At 37.4% G+C, this 20000-nt stretch overlaps 1 protein-coding gene across 4 annotated transcripts in view; it reads right to left on the reverse strand.

Moving 5' to 3' along the window:
- The window catches only part of LOC143035250 (ATP-sensitive inward rectifier potassium channel 12-like), a 309593-nt gene that overhangs the window by 210479 nt on the left and 79114 nt on the right, over positions 1-20000 (reverse strand). The window lies entirely within an intron of this gene.

A 20000-nucleotide genomic window follows, 5' to 3' on the forward strand; every position in this document is an offset into this window, starting at 1 on the left:
GCATTTCTGAACCCCGGACTTGTGAAATTGATGGTGATTATGTGAACCCTTGAAAAGCTGAGACAATTACTACTCTTCACGACATCAAATACCATAGTGAAACTAAGGTATTTAACGGGCAATTGTGCGTGCCTGACGCCGAGGTAAGTGTCAGTATTGTACCAACCGTGGTCGAGAGCAAACGATTGTTCTGTATCGTGCCATACTCTTACATTAATAATACTGTTGCAGACTTTTAACAAGTTTCATTTACCCACCATAATAGGGGGTGCCAAAGAAATGATTAGAAATAAGTCATATTTGACTAATATTTGATAGAATCCAGTCTGATTAAAAATGCATTTGTCAACAACTTAAATCTAAGTCCAGGAATGTACAAGCTTGATCATTTTATTACTGAAAAAGTTGTGGCCCAAAAGTCCGCTCCCGCGAACGGTATCGGTAGATCATGAAAAACTCAACCTTTTCCAGTTCCCATCGCTGGCCTCCCATTTTGCATATATATTTATGTTTGAATTATCATTGTAGGCACCCTGAAGATGTCTAAATAGACGAAAAAGTTCGGTCATCATTTTATAATTTTCCTTAGTTGTTTTTCCGCATGTATGTATGTATATATATATATATATATATATATATATATATATATATATATATATATATATATATATACATATATATGTATATATAAAAGCATACTACGAAACTAGTCAGGAATAAACTCAAGACTAAGACTCCTGTGTTTCCTATTCCGCTTACATCAACCTGTCAGAATGTCTCAACAACGTATATATATGTATATAATACACACACATATATATATAAATGTGTGTGTGTGTGTGTGTGTGTGTGTGTGTGTGTTTGTGTGTGTGTGTATGTGTGTGTGTATGTGTGTGTGAATGTGATTCACCATCATGATTTTAGACCACGTGTTGGACTCGTGATCGACAACTATTACCCTCCCGGAAGAGAGCTCAGAGCTCATATATGACCGATCTATGGGTAATGCTGTGACCTTACACGCACACACACCCAACTCCCTTCCCATTAGAGTCGGAGTAACGACTCGCAGCGCAGCGATACTGAAATTATTTCAGACCTGGGCGGGATTCGAACTCGGACTGCTGTAGTAGCTGTTGCGAACGCTATCACTGCGCCATCGAGAGAGAGAGTGTGTGTGTGTGTGTATGTGTGTGATTCACCTTTCAACTTGGTCTTTGGATCACGTGTTGGACTCGTGATCGACAGCTATTTCCCTCCCGGAAGAGAGCTCAGAGCTCGTATGTCCGATCTATGGGTAACTATGACCTTACACGCACACACACCCCAAACTCCCCGCCCACGAGAGTTGGAGTAACGACTCGAAGCGCAGCGATACTGAAATAACTTCAGCCCTGGGCAGGATTCGAACCAGGTACCGCCGGTACTGCCGTACTGACAGTCTGGGACTCCACCATCCGCGCCACCGTGTCGTGTGTGCGTGTGTATGTGTGTATGTATGTGTATTCTGTTTATCTAATTGTATTATATAGGAAAAGAGCAACGATCGTTGGGTTTCGTCCACTATTCTCCCAGCTATCTCACCTAGCTTCAAATTCATGAACACTTCCAACTTATTGTATATCCTCGATTTCCAATTATCCTTTACAATGCCTAGATCTTTTTGCAATAACCTACAGTCCTCCTCGTTTTCCATTCGTCTCATGATTTTTGCGTCATCAGGAAAATTATTAGCATAGCTTGTTGTACCTTCCACCATGTCACTGACACAGACAAGAAGCAAGCACACCTTGTGGAAGTCCGCGAATTCTTGTATAGTCGTTTCTAGTTTGTAAGCTTCTTTCGTTTGGTTGTTTCTTCTTTCCCTCCATTTTCCCCCAAAGTATGTCCCTTTTTTCAATCTCACATCTTTTGTTGATCCGGTCCTGGTTCTTCTTCTTCCTTCTACTAATCTTTAGCACGTGTTTGTTCACTCCCAGGTTGTACATGTCAAGGAATATTTCCCATTTCCTCATTAACAGCGTCGTATTCATGTCAAGGAAGATTTCCCATTTTCGTATTAACTCCGTCGTATTCATGTCAAGGAAGATTTCCCATTTTCTCTTTATACCCGTCGTATTCACGCATTCTTCCCAGTTTGCTTCTTCAAAGAATTTCTTCAATCCAAAGTAATCTTCATCTTCTCATCTTCTCATCCTATGCCTGGTAGGAATAATCTTGTCAGCGTCAGCGCTTCACTTCTCTTCTCCACGCGTCTCTATCCTCGTCCGTCTCTCTCTCTCTTCCACTTCTGGTAAATCTGTGTATCTTCCATCTAATGCTTCCTCAACACCAAAGTACTCTGTCTTCCCAAAATTGAGTCTCCCTTGTCTGTATGATTCATTCATTGACTGTTTCCTTATCCAGCTGAAATTAAATTGTTACATGATCACTTCTTTATCCTCAAGTAGTTATCTGTCTCCAACCTGGCCAATAGTAAATCATCTAAATCAACATGGGCTGCTTGGAGCTTCCTTTTAGTATTTTCTTTACGATACTACCCTCCTATTCTTTTAAATAGTTTCCTTACATTCTGATTGATACATACATACATATACCAAGGCTTTTTCCCCCTTCCAAGGGAGGTAGCCAAAAAGGGAAAGGCATAAAAACACTCCCACCCATTTCATCCCTTATGCCTTTCCTTTTCTTTTTAGGAATCTGCCCCTTGGGGCTACAGGGAGAAGGATGCCTAGTCCCTCTCCCCGTCCCTTTCTTCTCGCCTCTTACGATCCAAGTGGGAAACTTGGTGGCAGTATTCTTTTCCCCCACCACTCAAAAATATATATATACATTTAGTCATTTCATTTTTTTAGTTTCTTCTAGGAGCTTCCGTGTCTTATCACATTCCTCTTCATTCGCATCTTTCCTAATCCAAATGTTTTATTACTTTTCTTCTTGCGCTAACTCCCTTGACTTGTCTATTATTTTGTTATGGTTTGCGATTTGAATTACATTTTCATTGGTGGCGCGCCATTCTTCTTGTACCGATCTAATTTAAACATGATCAATTTGATTGGTTACATCCAATTCTTTCCCCAGAATCATAGAAGTGATTTCCCAAACCTTTCGCATTTATTGTTCCTGGTGTAATTTCCATGAGGTGACGTGGTATCCTCGCCAGCAGTATCCAGTAAATTTCTCGAAATCAATTGCTCGACAGTAAATTGATAGAAACATATTTTTTCTATCAATCGATTGGTCGAAATGTAGATTGTTCGAAAATAGTGAAGAATATCCATAAAGAAGGTAAAGGTTGCATTATTTTTTGCTAACTGAATAACTGGTAGTTAAGGATAAGAACGAGTACATTTTCATTGTTTTTGTTCATCTTTATACTGAGAGAGAGAGAGAGAGAGAGAATGTATTATTGCTATTCGTTCTATTAGTATGAAACATTGTATGCAATACCTATAGTTTAATACAATATTCTGTAAAACGTTGCGTAGTCACGGTAATTTTATCTGCCACCCCCCCCCCCGCCAGCTGTACAGACAACTCCCACCTAATGTTCAATTCCCAACGCTTTAGTCCTACTAGAACCTTCCAAATAGACGGATGACAAGCACTTAGTTGATGCTCAAAACCGTTTCGCCACCCTTCAATTGCGTTGTTTGTTTTCGGCATTCTTTCTACAACGTAATCGAAACCGTTCCACATTACGTATACAAAAGTCGGTTGCGTCTAGGCCGCCCAATCCACGTGTCTTCAGAATAATCCACTTCTTAAAGTTCATCCGAAAAAAGAATAAAAATCAACAAAAAATGTTATATGCTTCTACAACATTGGTGTCATATACTATCAGGTCACTTGAATTTTTCGAAAAATTCTTTGACAGAAATTAAAAAACACCCACTACATTTAGACATGGAAATTCTTGTTCTATGGCATTTACCATGGCAAATTCAAAACCAATCATTATTGTTAATGGCGGGAATGTATATATATGTATATACATATATATATATACATATATATATATATATATATATATATATATATATATATATATTGATAAGTATTTTAGACAAATTATTTGGATGATGGAGAACATAAACACAGGGGAAGGATCGGAACCCTAAACACTCTAACGTTTCGTTCGCGTGGAACTTCTTCAGAGAGTGTATGTAGAACTGCAGTTGAAGTTTATGTACTAAATCTAATTATCTTTTCGGACACTTGGGAAAGGTCGTTTTTCTGGCGTGTTTTAGAATTAAAATACTAGTTTCTTTAGCTAAATTGATAAACCCTCCTCGATGATTCGATGAATTATTAGTTGAAATATATGCTGATTCAACAATTCTTCTAGTGAATTTATCAAAACCTTTATGTAGCACTTCAGCTTCTCTCCAGTTTGGTAAATGATCGAATTTTTCCGCATGAACTACTAAAGAATTAGATGTCCTATGTGCTTTTATGTCATTTTTATGTTCATAAATTCTTTTTTCTAATCCTCTTTAACAAAATCAGGTATAAACATAGCTAAAATAACTAACAAGAGGATAGGTGATTTAATAAAGACTTCTGAAAAGAGAACCAATTCCGAAAACAGCGTCGTATACAAAATCCCGTGCGATAGTTGCTCAATGGCTTATTTTGGCGAATCGTCAAGAGGATTGAAAAAAAAAAAAAATATCAACATAAAAATTACATAAAAGCACATAGGACATCTAATTCTTTAGTAGTTCATGCGGAAAAATTCGATCATTTACCAAACTGGAGAGAAGCTGAAGTGCTACATAAAGGTTTTAATAAATTCACTAGAAGAATTGTTGAATCAGCATATATTTCAACTAATAATTCATCGAATCATCGAGGAGGGTTTATCAATTTAGCTAAAGAAACTAGTATTTTAATTCTAAAACACGCCAGAAAAACGACCTTTCCCAAGTGTCCGAAAAGATAAATTAGATTTAGTACATAAACTTCAACTGCAGTGTGTGTGTGTGTGTGTGTGTGTGTGTGTGTGTGTGTGTGTGTGTGTGTGTGTGTGTGTGTGTGTGTGTGTGTGTGTGTGTGTGTGTGTGTGTGTGTGTGTGTGTGTGTGTGTTTCTGTCGATAAGGAAATTTGAATAAAGTAATATGTAACCCTATCAAAATATCATCAAAGGAAATACAAATTATACGAATGAATAAATAAATAAGTTAATGGATAGACAAACTGCATGATTAGATGCATTAACATATAAATATGTAGATTAATATATGAATGAACAATTACTCCCCTTAAACTCCTTACCATTCAAGAAACTGTGATGCTGATGGAAACCAAGATATGTTACAGTGACTTTGGAGAGAGGAAAGATTTGACGGAGATATATGAGGTCTCATTTGCTTAATACGGAGATGTTTATCCGTGATGAAATTCTTAATGTTCCCAGTGCCTTCACAGCTTGCTTGTGGACGTCAATCCCATGGGCACACGAGCTTCCCGACCATGTTAAGTGCTCGATGTTTACGTATCGAAAGCAAAAGGATTTCTTTTGCCGTTTTTATTTTTTCGTTTATTTTTTGTTTGTTGTTTTTACTCGTTGAGATTTATATTTCTGTTCCTTTCATACCTATTATTCAACGTATCACATTTTTTATCTTTCTCGTATATATATATTTTTCATCTTATGTCAGTGGGTTTTTTATTTTGTGCGCATGAGTTTATGTGTGTGTTTACCTAATTTACGAAATCGTAGTTTATAAGAAAGGAACAACGCGCGTTGGGTCTCTACTAGTACTTCCGTTTTCCCTACTCTCCAGTTTATCATAACTGGCCACAAACTCGCGCGTGTGTGTGTGTGTGTGTGTGTGTGTGTGTGTGTGTGTGTGTGTGTGTGTGTGTGTGTGTGTGTGTGTGTGTGTGTGTTTACCTAGTTGTATTTTACGGGAAGGGGAGCTATGCTCGTGGTATCCCGTCTTCATATCTCGTGTGTGTGTGTGTGTGTGTGTGTGTGTGTGTGTGTGTGTGTGTGTGTGTGTGTGTGTGTGTGTGTGTGTGTGTGTGTGTGTGTGTGTGTGTGTGTGTGTGTGTGTGTGTGTGTGTGTGTGTGTGTGTGTGTGTGTGTGTGTGTGTGCGCTTTGGTTGGAAGGAAATAAATACTGGACTCGGCGTTAGAAGTTTAATCCTACGTTTCAAACGATGTCGGGGTTTGTCTTCAGGGATATACAGCAAAAGTGAAGGAAATAAATATATAAGGGCATGCAAGCTACACTGGGATGATACAGGAACCACTTTAGAAGTGTCCTCAGAAACAAAGGGTACCCAAATCTAGTGGTAAATAGGTGGACAGCACGACAAAAGAACGTAGCTGTGGGCGAGGGACGAGACACGACGGGAATAACTGTCCCATATGCGAAAGTGCCATCAGAAGTGACGGGTAGACTGCAGAGGAAACACGGGTTGGGAGTTGCGTATTAACCCAGGAACGCAGAGAGTGAAGCTAATCCTATCGGGGTGGTGCACAACGTGAAATGCAAGGACTACGAAGGCTATTATGTAAGAGAAACGAGTAAGAGACTGGTGACTAGAATACAGGAGCACTAGAGGGCGGTCAGTAGGAAGGACATAAGTTCGTCGATTCTAAGACACTGCAAAGGTCGACAGCATGGGATGGAGTAAGAAAAGACAGGTGTCAAATATAAGATAGACGGAAAAGGTATTAAACTGTTCTTAGAAGCGTCAGCCAGTGACAGCATCAATAGATTTGTCACTTTGAATCCGATTTAAAAGGGTTCAGGAGACAGGTTAGAAAAGAAATCACACAATGCCACAGTGATGTGTGATCTCATTTTTTGCGTTTGGTCGTTTATTTTGTACCCTTTTTCTGTATCTATTATGTGTTTCTCTGTGTATGTATCTTTGTTATGTAGGTCTATATTTCTCACATTTATATGTATCTGTGTCCTTTTCCTGCTTTTTGTTTATTTTGTACCCCATTCTCGTATCCATTAGTATTTATTATGTGTTTCTTTGTGCATACATCTTTGTTATGTAGGTCTATATTTTTTACATTTACGCGTATCTTTTTTTTTTAAGTTTGCGCGATAGGTTTCATTTGAGGGGCTTTTGTCTTTCGCTGAGTTGTTAATTTCTACCTTGCATTCTCTTTTTTACTGCTTGCTACCGATTAGTTTATTTATCTATGTATTGTAAGAATTCTTTCATGTGTACTGTTTTGTCCCTTCCATGTCATTTTATGTATTAATTTGTTTATTTATTTATTTTACTTTTTTGTTTGATCATTGATTTGATTAGTTTTACAATGTGTGTTTTTATGTGTATGCATTGCTGTTTAGGTATGTTTATTAATTTTCCGTGTCTGTGCCATTTTCTGTTTTGGATTTTAGTTTGTGCAGTAAGTTTCTATGGACTTGTTTTCGGGGATTATGCCTTTCGCCGTTTGTTTTATTCGTTTCTAAGTTCTCCTTTTCAGTTTTTAATTTCTTTACTAGGCAGTTGTGTACAACTGTGAGCCGACTTCACGTTTGCACCTCGTGTGAGGAGAATTCGCGGGTGGTCGGGCAGAAGCATAATATAAACCAGTGGTGGTCAAACCGCGGCTCGCGAGTCACAAGCGGCTCTTTGACCTTTGATATGCGGCTCGTGGAAATATGTTGGTTGGTCTCCTTTTTTTAATCACAGTTAACCTAAGAGAAATAAAAAAATAAAAGAAAAAATTCAAGCTTTACCATTTTTTACTGGGTATAAATTGAAACGTCATTTCGTTAAAGCGTAAGTTTAATGTCATGTTTAGTAAAAATACTAAAAATTGAATTATCCAGTTACTGGCACCATAATCGGAAAATTAGGAAAATATAAAAAATATTTATGACAAGAAACTTATTTTCAAATAAAATAAAATTATCCTGTATGCGTGGCATTTGAAAACGTTTCTTTATCCATGTTTCAATTGCGTCGCATTTGACAACGCTCTTTATGCATTCAGATGTTCTAAACACGTATTCTACATCGACGGCACAAGTATAAGTGCAACGATGCTTTATTCATAATTTTCACTGCCAATTTCAATTTATGTAATTCTAAATTTAGATTAAAACTTATGAATGCTAGGATTTTATTCTTTTGAATTATTGCTGACCAAATATCATTCTATCGAAAAATTAGGGCTATTTATTGCTATATTTTGTATAGCATATGGCTATTTTCAGCTCAGAACACCTGGCAGCCCTGGCAGTGTGTCGGGAGAAATTGAAACCAGTGTCTTTCATGAGAAGATGAAGTGTAGGCCGTAGGAGAACTACCTAAAAAGCGCCAGACGTTATGCTGTGGAGACATACTTGGTACACTTCGGGTACAAGTACTGAGCGCTGAAACTATCAGTTGTTAGGCAACTTTATGGACGGGGATGATAAATGGCAATAGACATGGAACTCCTTAATGTAGGTCTTATGATCTCTTGCAGTTTTCTTCATTCTTATGATCTTATGACGCACTGCTGATTACAGGTACTGAGGAAAAATTACAGGAACCGATACAATTGCTAGATGGAGCATGCTTTTATTTATTGCGTTTTTGCTGTTTGTATAATGAACATTTAGTGTATCATCCCTCCACCTGTTATAGTGATTATTTTCACGGTCCCTCTCTGAGTTGTTTCTATTGTCTAAACTACATTACGATACTATCTCCTGACTCCCACATAATCTACTCGAAAGAAAGAAGAATAAAAAAAATAATAATAATAAAAGCAGAATGCCAACTTCTTACTCAAGGGTTAAGCAGGGAGCCGAAATGCCATGCGTGACAAGTGCACCCCGTCCCTTCTATATACATAATTCTTGCCGGAGAAGCGATCCCATTTGTCGAAAACACCCATCCATTAGCCTTACCATTATTTACCAGCCTACATGTCATATGTACATATATACATACATACTCGTACACACACACACACTATATATATATATATATATATATGTATATATACATATATATATATATATATATATACAGAATTGAACAGACACTAAGAGAAATCGTTTGATTCATTAAACAAGTAATTGATACAATTAAAGTGTTTATAAATGGTCACAGTGTAAATAACTAATACTTGGTTGACATCCCCTTTGCTTTTTTTTCAACGCAAGGACCCTTCTAGGCATGATAGTGATTAGTTCACGAATATCATCTTGAGGGACTTCTTGCCATGTTTCCCCTAGTAATCCTAAGAGTTCGGGCTTTGAAGATGGCTTCCTGTTCTTTTTACGAAATTGTTGGTCTAATATACACCCAGAGATGTTCAATAGGGTTCATATCCGGGGACTCACTTGGCCATGGAAGTTTCCTGATCCCATTTTGGCTCAACCAATTTTGTGTTGCTTGAGCAGTGTGACAAGGAGCTCCATCTTCCATAAATAGGATATTTTGACTCAGTCTACCACTGGAGAATATTGGAATGAGTCCTTCCTTTAATATAGAAATATATTTGCTTGAATTGATGTTTCCTTGACACTCCACAAACTCTGATCGACCATCACTCCAAATTGCACCCCACACCATAAATAAGATGCCCACATGTTTCACTGTTGGGTCCAGCCCAGTCATTTGAAGTCAAACTCTTGACTACAGAGTCTCCAGACCCATACTCTTCCACTGTCAAAAAATAATGCGAATCGTGACTCATCAGAGAAAATGACAGTGCTCCAAAAGGCCACAGATCTCTCCACATCTCAACAGCCCAATCCTTTCTGCGCTTGATATTGGCTGGACGAAGGAGTGGTTTCCTTCTTGCAGCTCTACCATAAGAATAAGGAACACAGGCGACAGCCGGAAGTCTTGTCTTGTCTTTTTTTTTTTTTTTTTTTCAAAGATAAAGGAATGTCGCCCTGTCTCCTCTACTGGGTCTCCTCTCCTCGTTGGTTTAGCGTTTACCTCGTAGGATATAAAATGTGCTCCTGGGGTTTCTTAACACGTAAACCCATATCGGTGGTTGATTATTTCATTCTTATGAACACCTATGCAAGCTCCTTCCATGACTTTCCTAATGTAATCAAGTAATCAAACAGTTCCTCATATGATACGGAGGCCTGGTCCCATTTTGGTAGATAGTTACATTTATCTAAGTTAATTACTCGTGTCAATTTTGTGGTCTTTTGTTTTATTTTTTCCAACTTTTTATCTTTTACTTGTTTGTTTATTTATCCATTTATTCATTCAATATATATTCATCAATGAACTTTAGCACAGTCTTTTCTTTTTTCTTTTTATATTTTAGAAGTAATGTTAGAGGGTACAACTGCCGGTGCATGTTGATGATATAATCGCACACTTTACTGAAATCATCGCTACATATTATACAAGCTCTCAGTCCTTTTATGACCCCAGACTTTATTATTGTGTTGGTAAGAAGTGGGTAGAGTCGCCTTTATGGATTAGTTTACAGTATACTGCATTTAACTTTCTTAATTTGTTTTCTACGTTTGTTCCCTTGTGGGGATTACCAACACCTTCTACATAATCTACATACTTTAGCAATTTTGCGCCTCTGCCTATTATTTCAATACAAGTATCTTCCTTTGCTTGTTCCATGTGCAAATGTATTAACACTTCACTAAAGGATAATCCCATTGTAGGACGCAGAGTGAGGGGTGATCTAATAGAGGTGTTCAAGTGGATTAAAGGCATTAACAAGGGTAATACAAACAAGGTCATCATATTAAGACAACAGGGCAGGACTCGCAGTAATGGATTTAAACTGGACAAATTTAGATTTAAGAAGGAAATAGGTAAGAATTGGTTTACTAATAGGGTGGTTTCCACGAATGAAATAGACTTAGTAACCATGTAGTGAGCGCTGAAACTATCAGTTGTTTTAAGAAACGATTAGACAACGTTATGGATGGAGATGACAGGTGGTGATGGATACGGATCTGCCTAGTGTAGGCCTTATGGTCTCTTGCAGTCTCCTTCGTTCTTATGTTCTTATGTCTTATTTCCCGTTAAACATGATTGCTCCAAAATGAGCACATCGAATCTTGTTAGTCTAATGTTTTACTCTCGTATCTTTTTTTTCTATATATAATTTCTGTGAAGTCACAAGAATTTATAAGATGCGTATATGATATAATACCTAAAAAATAATAAATTGTTTAACAATTCCCTTTGCCATTTGATATGGGGTACCTCCTATTCCGAATGTTATTGTACATTTACATAAAATTATTTTGCAATTTTGCAAAGCAAATGTCATGTGTAAAATATCGATAAAATGAGAATTCCTTTGTAAAATCCCATAACAACAACTAGGTTTCTGAAATTAACCAAATAATTTTCTACATACCAGTCAGAGCGAAGAAGAAAAGAACTAAAGTGACATGAGCGAAGCAGTGTTTTGACGGGGCTCGGAAAAAAAAGGCGGAAAAAAACAAAACAAAAACGCCTAGGGAATAAAGCCCCATGAAAACAGTAGTCATGCAGTTCAGGGCAGCTTTTAATCCATATCTTTGTGCATACGGAACTGGAATATCACAGTATTTAGAATACCACATTGCTTCAGTGACGTTTATTATATATATTTTTTATGTAGCTTATATCATACGATTTCATTCAGATGGGAGTTGCAACGGGGCCTAGACAGGGTATCGTTCTATCAAAACCCTTTTAATGAATAAATCCGCTCTTCAGCTAAATCAAATCATCTGGTAGAAGTCGCAATAATAATCTGAAAAGAACATTGCTGTAGCCCTGAAATTTGATTGGAAGAAATGTATTATGGTCACTACAGTTTATTTACAACCAACTTTTAGTCCTTAGCGAGCCAAAGCTGCATAAGCTGGTGCAGAGATGGTGGAGTGTTGAGGTGTGACAGCATGAACTGGTGTAAAATCTGTATCCGCCCGACCACCCATAGTGTTCGTTTAGACTGTCGTGTGCTTTAATGTTTGGGTTAGACTGCGTGAGTGGATCTGAGGAGATGGCGACGAAGGAAGTTGGGGTTTGCTTGACAATCTGCTGGCACCTATTGAGTGTCTAAATTTATACAGGATGACCTTACACAAACTGGTCAAGATATAACTCCTGTTAATCGGATTGATACTTAAAGAGGAAAATGTCATTACGTTGACAATGGCATAAAAAGAAAAAATCAAGGCTGCGTTGACCTTGCAGTGTAGGGCCTTCTTACATGGCAAAACTCCAACTCAACCTTACGAGTGTTTGAAGAGGGTAGGGAACTAAAGAAGATATAGTAAAGAGGAGAGGAAATGAGAGGAATTCACGAACTGTACGTGGCAATAGGTATCAGAAAGCGTATCAGGACAATCCCCGCCCCCCCGTTGTCAATTGCCCCCTGGGACAATTACCCCTTGTTGTAATTTTCCACCGTTGACATTTGAATGGTATACACTAAAATTGTTCGTAATTTAATAATCTAAAGTGTCTGTGTTGTTATATAATATATCGTATATACTATTTGTAAAGGCAAAATCTAAACATTTAAGACAATAAGAGAATCTGTATTAAACCCTGTCACTAATTTTTTTCCGTAATTGATTATTATATAAAGTTTCTGTGTTATTATATAATATACTATATATACTATTTGTATCGGCAAAATATAAACCTTTAAGACGATAAGCGTATATGTATTAAACCTTCTGTTGTTATATATCATATATACTATTTGTATCGGCAAAATATAAACCTTTAAGACGATAAACGAATATGTATTAAACCTGTCAAAGTTTTTTATAGATTTTAGAGTTTAGAAGAGCGTACCCTTTTCCCAGTGAACAGCTTCATCGCGCCAGGGATTAACTCTCTTAGACTCATTACATTGTGAAATGATTTATTCCTGGTGAATTTAGGAATATATATATATATATATATATATATATATATATATATATGTATGTATATATATATATGTATATATATATGTATGTATATGTATATATATATATATATATATATATATATGTATTTATATGTATATATATATTTATATATATATATATATATATGAATAAATATATAAATATATATATATATATATATATATATATATATATATATATATATATATATATATATATATATATATATATATATATATATATTGTTTGTGTCCACAACCCATGAGCATGCAGTTCATTAGAGTGAAAAAGAACGTGGCAAATTAGTGTTTGAAGGTTATTGTTCCACACTATGTACTTCTATTTTCTTTTCTAGATTCTTGCTTTTCGTCGTGTTTTGCTTTCAGAATGTTTTTTTTTTTTATCGATTCTTTTTCTTCTTTTTCTCTCAAGCACTTAACTAGGTTATGTTTTTCTTTTATACCACATACTACTAAGCACTTCTTTTTGTCTACTGTATTTCTAAACCAATTTTGTTTTTCTTTAATTACTTAAATAATTGTGTCTTTGGTATTATCCTGCATTTGTTGTTGGATCATTTCTTTGAAAGCCATTTCTTGCATTTGTCTGTCCATTTGCAATTCGTTTCTCCTATTATTTCGTTCTATCTTCTCGGTCACTTTTTTTTTTTTTTTTTTTTTTTTTTTTTTTTTTTTTTAAGGTCTTACCATTGGTGGTATTTTTTGTTTTTCATCCTTTCGATTTCATTTTCTAATTTGATTACTTCATTTTTTAAATCGTCTCGTTATCTATTTCCGTTTCTTTTTTCTTTTTTCTTTTTTTAATTCCCTCAGTTCTCTATAGGTTTCCTTGTGCTCATTCTTTAGGTGCATAATTTCTTTCTTTAATTCGGTAATATCTTGATTCCATGATCTTATTTCCTTTTCTATATCTATAATTCTACTCAGTATTCTATCATATTTATTAAATCCAGGAAAAAAAATCCTTCTTCACCATGCCTTAGAACACCCAATGGTGTTTCGATGTTTACACTACGCTTCGGTATTGTGCCAGTAGATGTCTCTGCTCTTTCGATGATTACGTTGTGTTCAGTTCCATCGTCATTTCCTTGTCTATTTCGATTCCGTTTCATTTTCTTCAATATTCACTATTTCTACAATATCAAACGATCACGGGTATCCACAAACACTTCCCTTCTCATTTAACACAAACTAGGTTTCCTGTTATATTTATAGTTGTGAAGTTCAGTTGTTTCTTGGGAGCACTAGTTCAGACGTCTTTACATTGTGACGATCGTTGTATGTGTGTGTGTGTGTGTGTATGTGTGTGTGTGTGTGTGTGTGTGTGTGTGTGTGTGTGTGTGTGTGTGTGTGTGTGTGTGTGTGTGTGTGTGTGTGTGTTTTATATGTCACGTCCATAGCGTGAATAGAATCCTGTGGTTGTCTTGTGTCACGCCCTTGCGTGAATAAAGTCTCATTTTTTAAGGCACGCCTTGCGTGAATATGTGTTATGTATTATCATTAATGTGTGTTATAAATGTATGTTATAATGTATGTTATAAATGTATATCTTAATGTGTATGTTATAAAGTAAACCATTGTGCAATATTTGTCTGTTGAGCCGCGTTTCTAATACGTTCTGTCAAATGACGCTAAGCTCAGAAAAAGTTAAATAATTTGGCTCGAAAGCATGTTCTTTTTTCCCATTGGTAAGAGGTGGCTAAACTACCTATTTTAGATATGTTTTGGCATTCAGGAAACGTAGTCACCGATTCCCGGGCTATGCAAGGCCAAGCAGAGTGACTAGACAGAGCAAACCAGAAAGAGAACAACAGAAAGAACCAGGACCGAGATCCAAGCAGAGAAAACTGAGAATAGAGAAGACAAGAAAAGAAACAAACACCCACGGCTCATCTGAATCTATGTAGAAACTTTTCTACATTCATCAATTATGACAACTCAACTAAACAAGTCCTTTGGACCTCAAGTACCGAACCAGTGGATTTGGCAATCTCTACGCAAAGTGCAAAGCTTTCGTTTGTTTGCTTGTTTGTTTAATATGTTTCGGACATTTTCAGACTGCTGCTAAAGATAAGACCGGCTCTACACGCTCCCTCTCTCTGCCATTTCTCAACAACGAAACATCAACAAATTCCCTACGTGTTTCCGACTACCAGGAGATTCCCCTACCAGAAGTTATCGTGTATCACCATCTCCTCAAACAACTCATTTGTTCCCAAGACTTGAAGATTAGACCAGACGACTTTCCGTTGCTGTGACTTCTAGCAACTAGAATTAAGACTTCTAGCAACTATAACCAAGACTTTATTCCCCCACCTATTCTTACGTGCTGCATACAAGCGCACACCTAGCTACTCCACCTGGTAATTAAGTACTCATTTATGATTTATGAAACATAAATATTTTTAATATTTTTATGATTAATGCATATTGCTATTTTTTCTTATTCTACGTCCATTTATGTTGTTTGTGCCTATTTTTACTATTGTATACAATAATTAATTTTAACGAAGATTTTAATTATCTTGCCTGAACTCGAAACGCCCGATGCACATGTCGAGCCAGCCTGCCGGCGATGGAAAATGTTACCATACGTATACAATTTTATACAATATACAAAAATTCCATACAAAAGCTAGAGTACGTCGCAGCGTACTGATATATTTTAACGATGTTACAAAAACAAGTTGTAGGAAAGCTGGTTACATTAAAGAGAAAAAGTATAAATCTAAGAAAAGAAACATAACCAAAAATTACAACTTGGTAAATTACACCCCAATGTTAACGGCCTACTTGACCTGAGGGTAAGAGTCACAAAAGACAGCCGCTAATCTGACCATGCTGACCTTCTGGGTGTGTCAATTGGTCTACACATCTGACAGATAAGGGGGGGGGGGTAAAGGCTACGTGCTTGCTGGCAGACCACATGACCAAAACGACAAAGAAAAATAAACACGCAGAGAGTTGGTACTTGACAGCATATATATATATATATATATATATATATATATATATATATATATATATATATATATACACATTATAGTTCGTAATTCTCCAAGTCTACGTGACAAACGCGTAGTTCATAGTTAGCAACAAGCACACCCCACCCCTCCTTTTCTCGCCAAACTTACCCACAAACGTAGTGGTCAGAAATGTCCAAACCCGAGGAGACAGTTCCACGCCTTAGGTTGTCTTCAAAAGTTCCGCATATGAATGAAATGAAAAGAAAACTATAAAGGTTCCATAACCCTCAGGAGTGGCCCCAAGATAGACGAGGTCGAGCTAGATAGGAAAATTGAAAGAGTTTTAAGAATGGGAAACCGCTGTGAAAGGGACTATAGGCAATTCGCTCAAAGAATCTCAGTCGATCCTGCGTTTTGGGTTGGCAGCCCTGCTCACCCTTCCCCCGCTGAGGTGGCTGAGACCTTAAACTTCCTTTAGATATATTTATATATCTTGACTTAGCTCAGTGACTTTACGAGTTACACGAATTTCATGAAGCAGTCCTTGTTCACCTATTTGAAAGCTTTCCGTCTCGATAGTACAAGTCAAGGGCTCGGGAGCGTCACTCCACTGCCGAGTCTAGGTATCACTCAACTTAAGACACTTGATTCAACAGGTCAGTAACACTTCACCTCTACCCCACCTCTTTATTCCCATATATTGAAATAATGAAACAAGAGTAGCTCAGATAATGATCATTATGTGTATATATATATATATATATATATATATATATATATATATATATATATATATATATATATATATATATATATATATAAGAACTGCTCTTCTTGGGGAATTTTTTACTCCGAAATAACGCGCGTTAAACAAATTATCATTAACAACGGTTTTCCTAACTTTCTCATTGACAAAAAGACGAGACTTTTCATCACCCACAACACAACACAACACGGACAAAACAACACACATTTCATACACACAGTTTATTACAAAAACCAAATGACACCAGCATACAAAACAGACGAACGTGTTCTCAAAGACATCCTTGCACGTAACGTCACATGCAGCAACTCACACGACAAATTGGCCCTCATCATATACTACAAAAACGCAAAAGTCTCTGACCTTATAATGAGAAATAATATGACTAATAACAACTCTCTCCTCAAACAGACTAATGTGGTGTACCAATTCACTTGCCCCGAAGAAGGTTGCAAGCTTCTCCCCAACGCTACTTATATTGGTGTTACCACTACCTCTGTGAGCAGGAGACCCACCATGCACGCCCGTGAAGGAATTATACGCAAACACATGATACAAACACACAACAAAACTCCAAACAGACAAGATATAGCTAAAAATACAAAAATACTTAAACAATGCAGCAACAACAAGAAACTACACATCTTAGGAACAGTCTACATTACACAATACACCCCTATCAATAACATACAGACGGACACAGTTACTACTTTACAACTACACAGCGAGGCTGCGTGGCAACAAAGACCAAACGTCCTGCTACAGTGATCTGATGTCCAGCTACATCTCGCTGAAACGAAGCCCTCACCTCCGTCCAGTACCTGACGCCTAGCTACGACCAACCTCTCCAAGTTCCATCATTTACTCATATGCTTTGTACATTCATTCTTACTTACCTGAAGATGGCTGTATGACTCAACCGAAAGCTCGTATTTTAAATTTTGGTGTAATGTTTTTCGTTATAATAACACCATGGTTCTCGGAAGCCTTGTGTTTGACCTCCCTTCAAGATACAAACTATTCGGAAAATTGAGAGAATCACCAAGATAGTGGATATTGAATAAGCTCTGGTCTTCATTCGAACACACACACACACACACACACACACACACACACACACACACACAGCTAAGGACTCGAACCTCCGCTAGCACGTAACAAGTGACAGTGACTTAACCGATTGATATATATATATATATATATATATATATATATATATATATATATATATATATATATATATATACATCAAGGGCTTTTCCCCTCTACAACGGAGGTAGCCAAGTCTAAAGGCAGGCAGCAACTCCCACCCATTTCCTTCCCACCCACTCCACTCCCATCCACCACCCTTTCCTCCCTCGCATCTTAGCTCCTCATGGATGACGGGTCATCCCTGCATCCCGTCCACTGCCCGGGGTAAGAAGGAATGCAGTACGACACAGCACATCCACAGTAAGGCCGCTTCACTTATCCGTCCGCTCACACAGGAAAAACTAAGACGGGAATAAATTTCATGGGGCTTCGTCAAAATATCGTTCACACATTATCACTCCCTATCCACCCCTAATCCCCATCCCTCCTTTCCTTGCATCACACACGCACACACACACACACACACACACACACACACACACACACACACACACACACACACACACACACACACACACATACACACACACGTGTGTGTGTGTGTGTGTGTGTGTGTGTGTGTGTGTGTGTGTGTGTTTGTGTGTGTGTACATATGTACCTTATATATATATATATATATATATATACATATATATATATATGTATATATATATATATATATATATATATATATATATGTATATATATATATATATATATATATATCAGTTCCTGGCTTTTAATTACTTTTTTATGTTATTTAGATCCCAAGCAAATGAAAAAAATGCCATGAAACAGTTATAAGTTTGGGTTTGTAAAAATTCTAGGCTAGCCACTAGCATTCAACATAATAAAATTTTAGAATTGAAGGAAAAGCAATTTATGTCATATTTTCGAGTGCAATTGGTGCAATTTGGTGACAGCCTGAGTTACCCTACTTATTTTATATATGTATATTCATTTAACATTTGTATAATCTATACTTTCGGATCTATAAATCCATATTTTCTGATTGCATATATTTCTATATTTTCAGATGGCTCCAAGGGGCTGACGGCACCTCCCTGACTCTTCTTGTTATATATACGGTGAGTATATAAAGAAGAAAAGCAAAAAATTCTCCTTGGAAACGTGGGTGAAGGTTTGTGAAGCCTACTAAAAGTACTTCGGGATGCCAGTTGGGGACCAACACAAGCACTGGAACCCTCACTACTGTTGTGAGCTCTGTAAGAAGACGCTGGAAGGGTGACTGCTGCGAGGTGAGAAAAGGTCTCTGAAATTCTCCAACCCAAGGGTCTGGCTAGAGCCAACAGATTACTCTACAACATTGGTTCTCAACCTTTGGTCCATGGAACCCTATTGTCCCTCGGGGTTTCAAAAGTAGGGCCACCAATCGAAAGCCACTAGACAATAGCAATTCATAGGTACGGGGTACCCGTGAAAATAGGTTAAGAACCTCTGCTCTACAAACTTTTTTTATGGTGGAAGTTAGCAAACTGTGGAAAGAAAAGAATGCTGCTGCTGTGTATTACCCTAATCTCACATCATCAATTGTTACAATTCCTCACTGCTCCAAATATCCCGTGCTAGTGCCACCTGCTCCAGGTGAAGACCAAGACAAATATTTTGATGAAGAGGAGGAGATGGATGCTGGGGACTTGGCTTACCTGCCTGAGGTACCAGAGAAACTTCCTCACTTCCCAAATCAAAAAGAAGTAAATGACTTGGTCATGGATATGGGTCTGACCAAATCCAATGCAGACTTATTCATCTTCAGGATGAAGCAATAGAAATTGGTGAAGGAGGAGGTGCAGATGACAAGTCAGAGAAGTCGGCACGAACCTTTCTCAGGAATGACCTCTGCTTCTGTCACGATGTGTCTGGACTGTTTGACGTTATTTGGGTGGCGTTTGTGCCCAAAGAGTGGCGTATCTTCATATAGACAGCTTTACCACAAGTTTGAAGGCTGTCCTCCTCCACAATGGGAACAAATTCCCGACGCTGCCCCTAGCACATTCAGTCTGTCTGAAGGAAGACTACTACAGTGTGAAAGTCCTCCTGGAAGCTCTGGAATACAACCAGTACAATTGGGAAATCATTGGAGACTTTAAGATGGTGGCTTTCCTGCTTGGTTTCCAGAGAGGCTTTATCAAATCCCAATACTTCCTCTGCCTTTAGAACAGCAGATCCACATCCGACCACTACAACAGGAAGAACTGGGACCAGCGAACAGAATTTGTAGTTGGGGCTCGG

This window comes from Oratosquilla oratoria, chromosome 18 (genome assembly GCF_046742065.1).
Source record: "Oratosquilla oratoria isolate Oo_2021 chromosome 18, ASM4674206v1, whole genome shotgun sequence".
Taxonomy (NCBI): Eukaryota; Metazoa; Arthropoda; class Malacostraca; order Stomatopoda; family Squillidae; genus Oratosquilla; species Oratosquilla oratoria.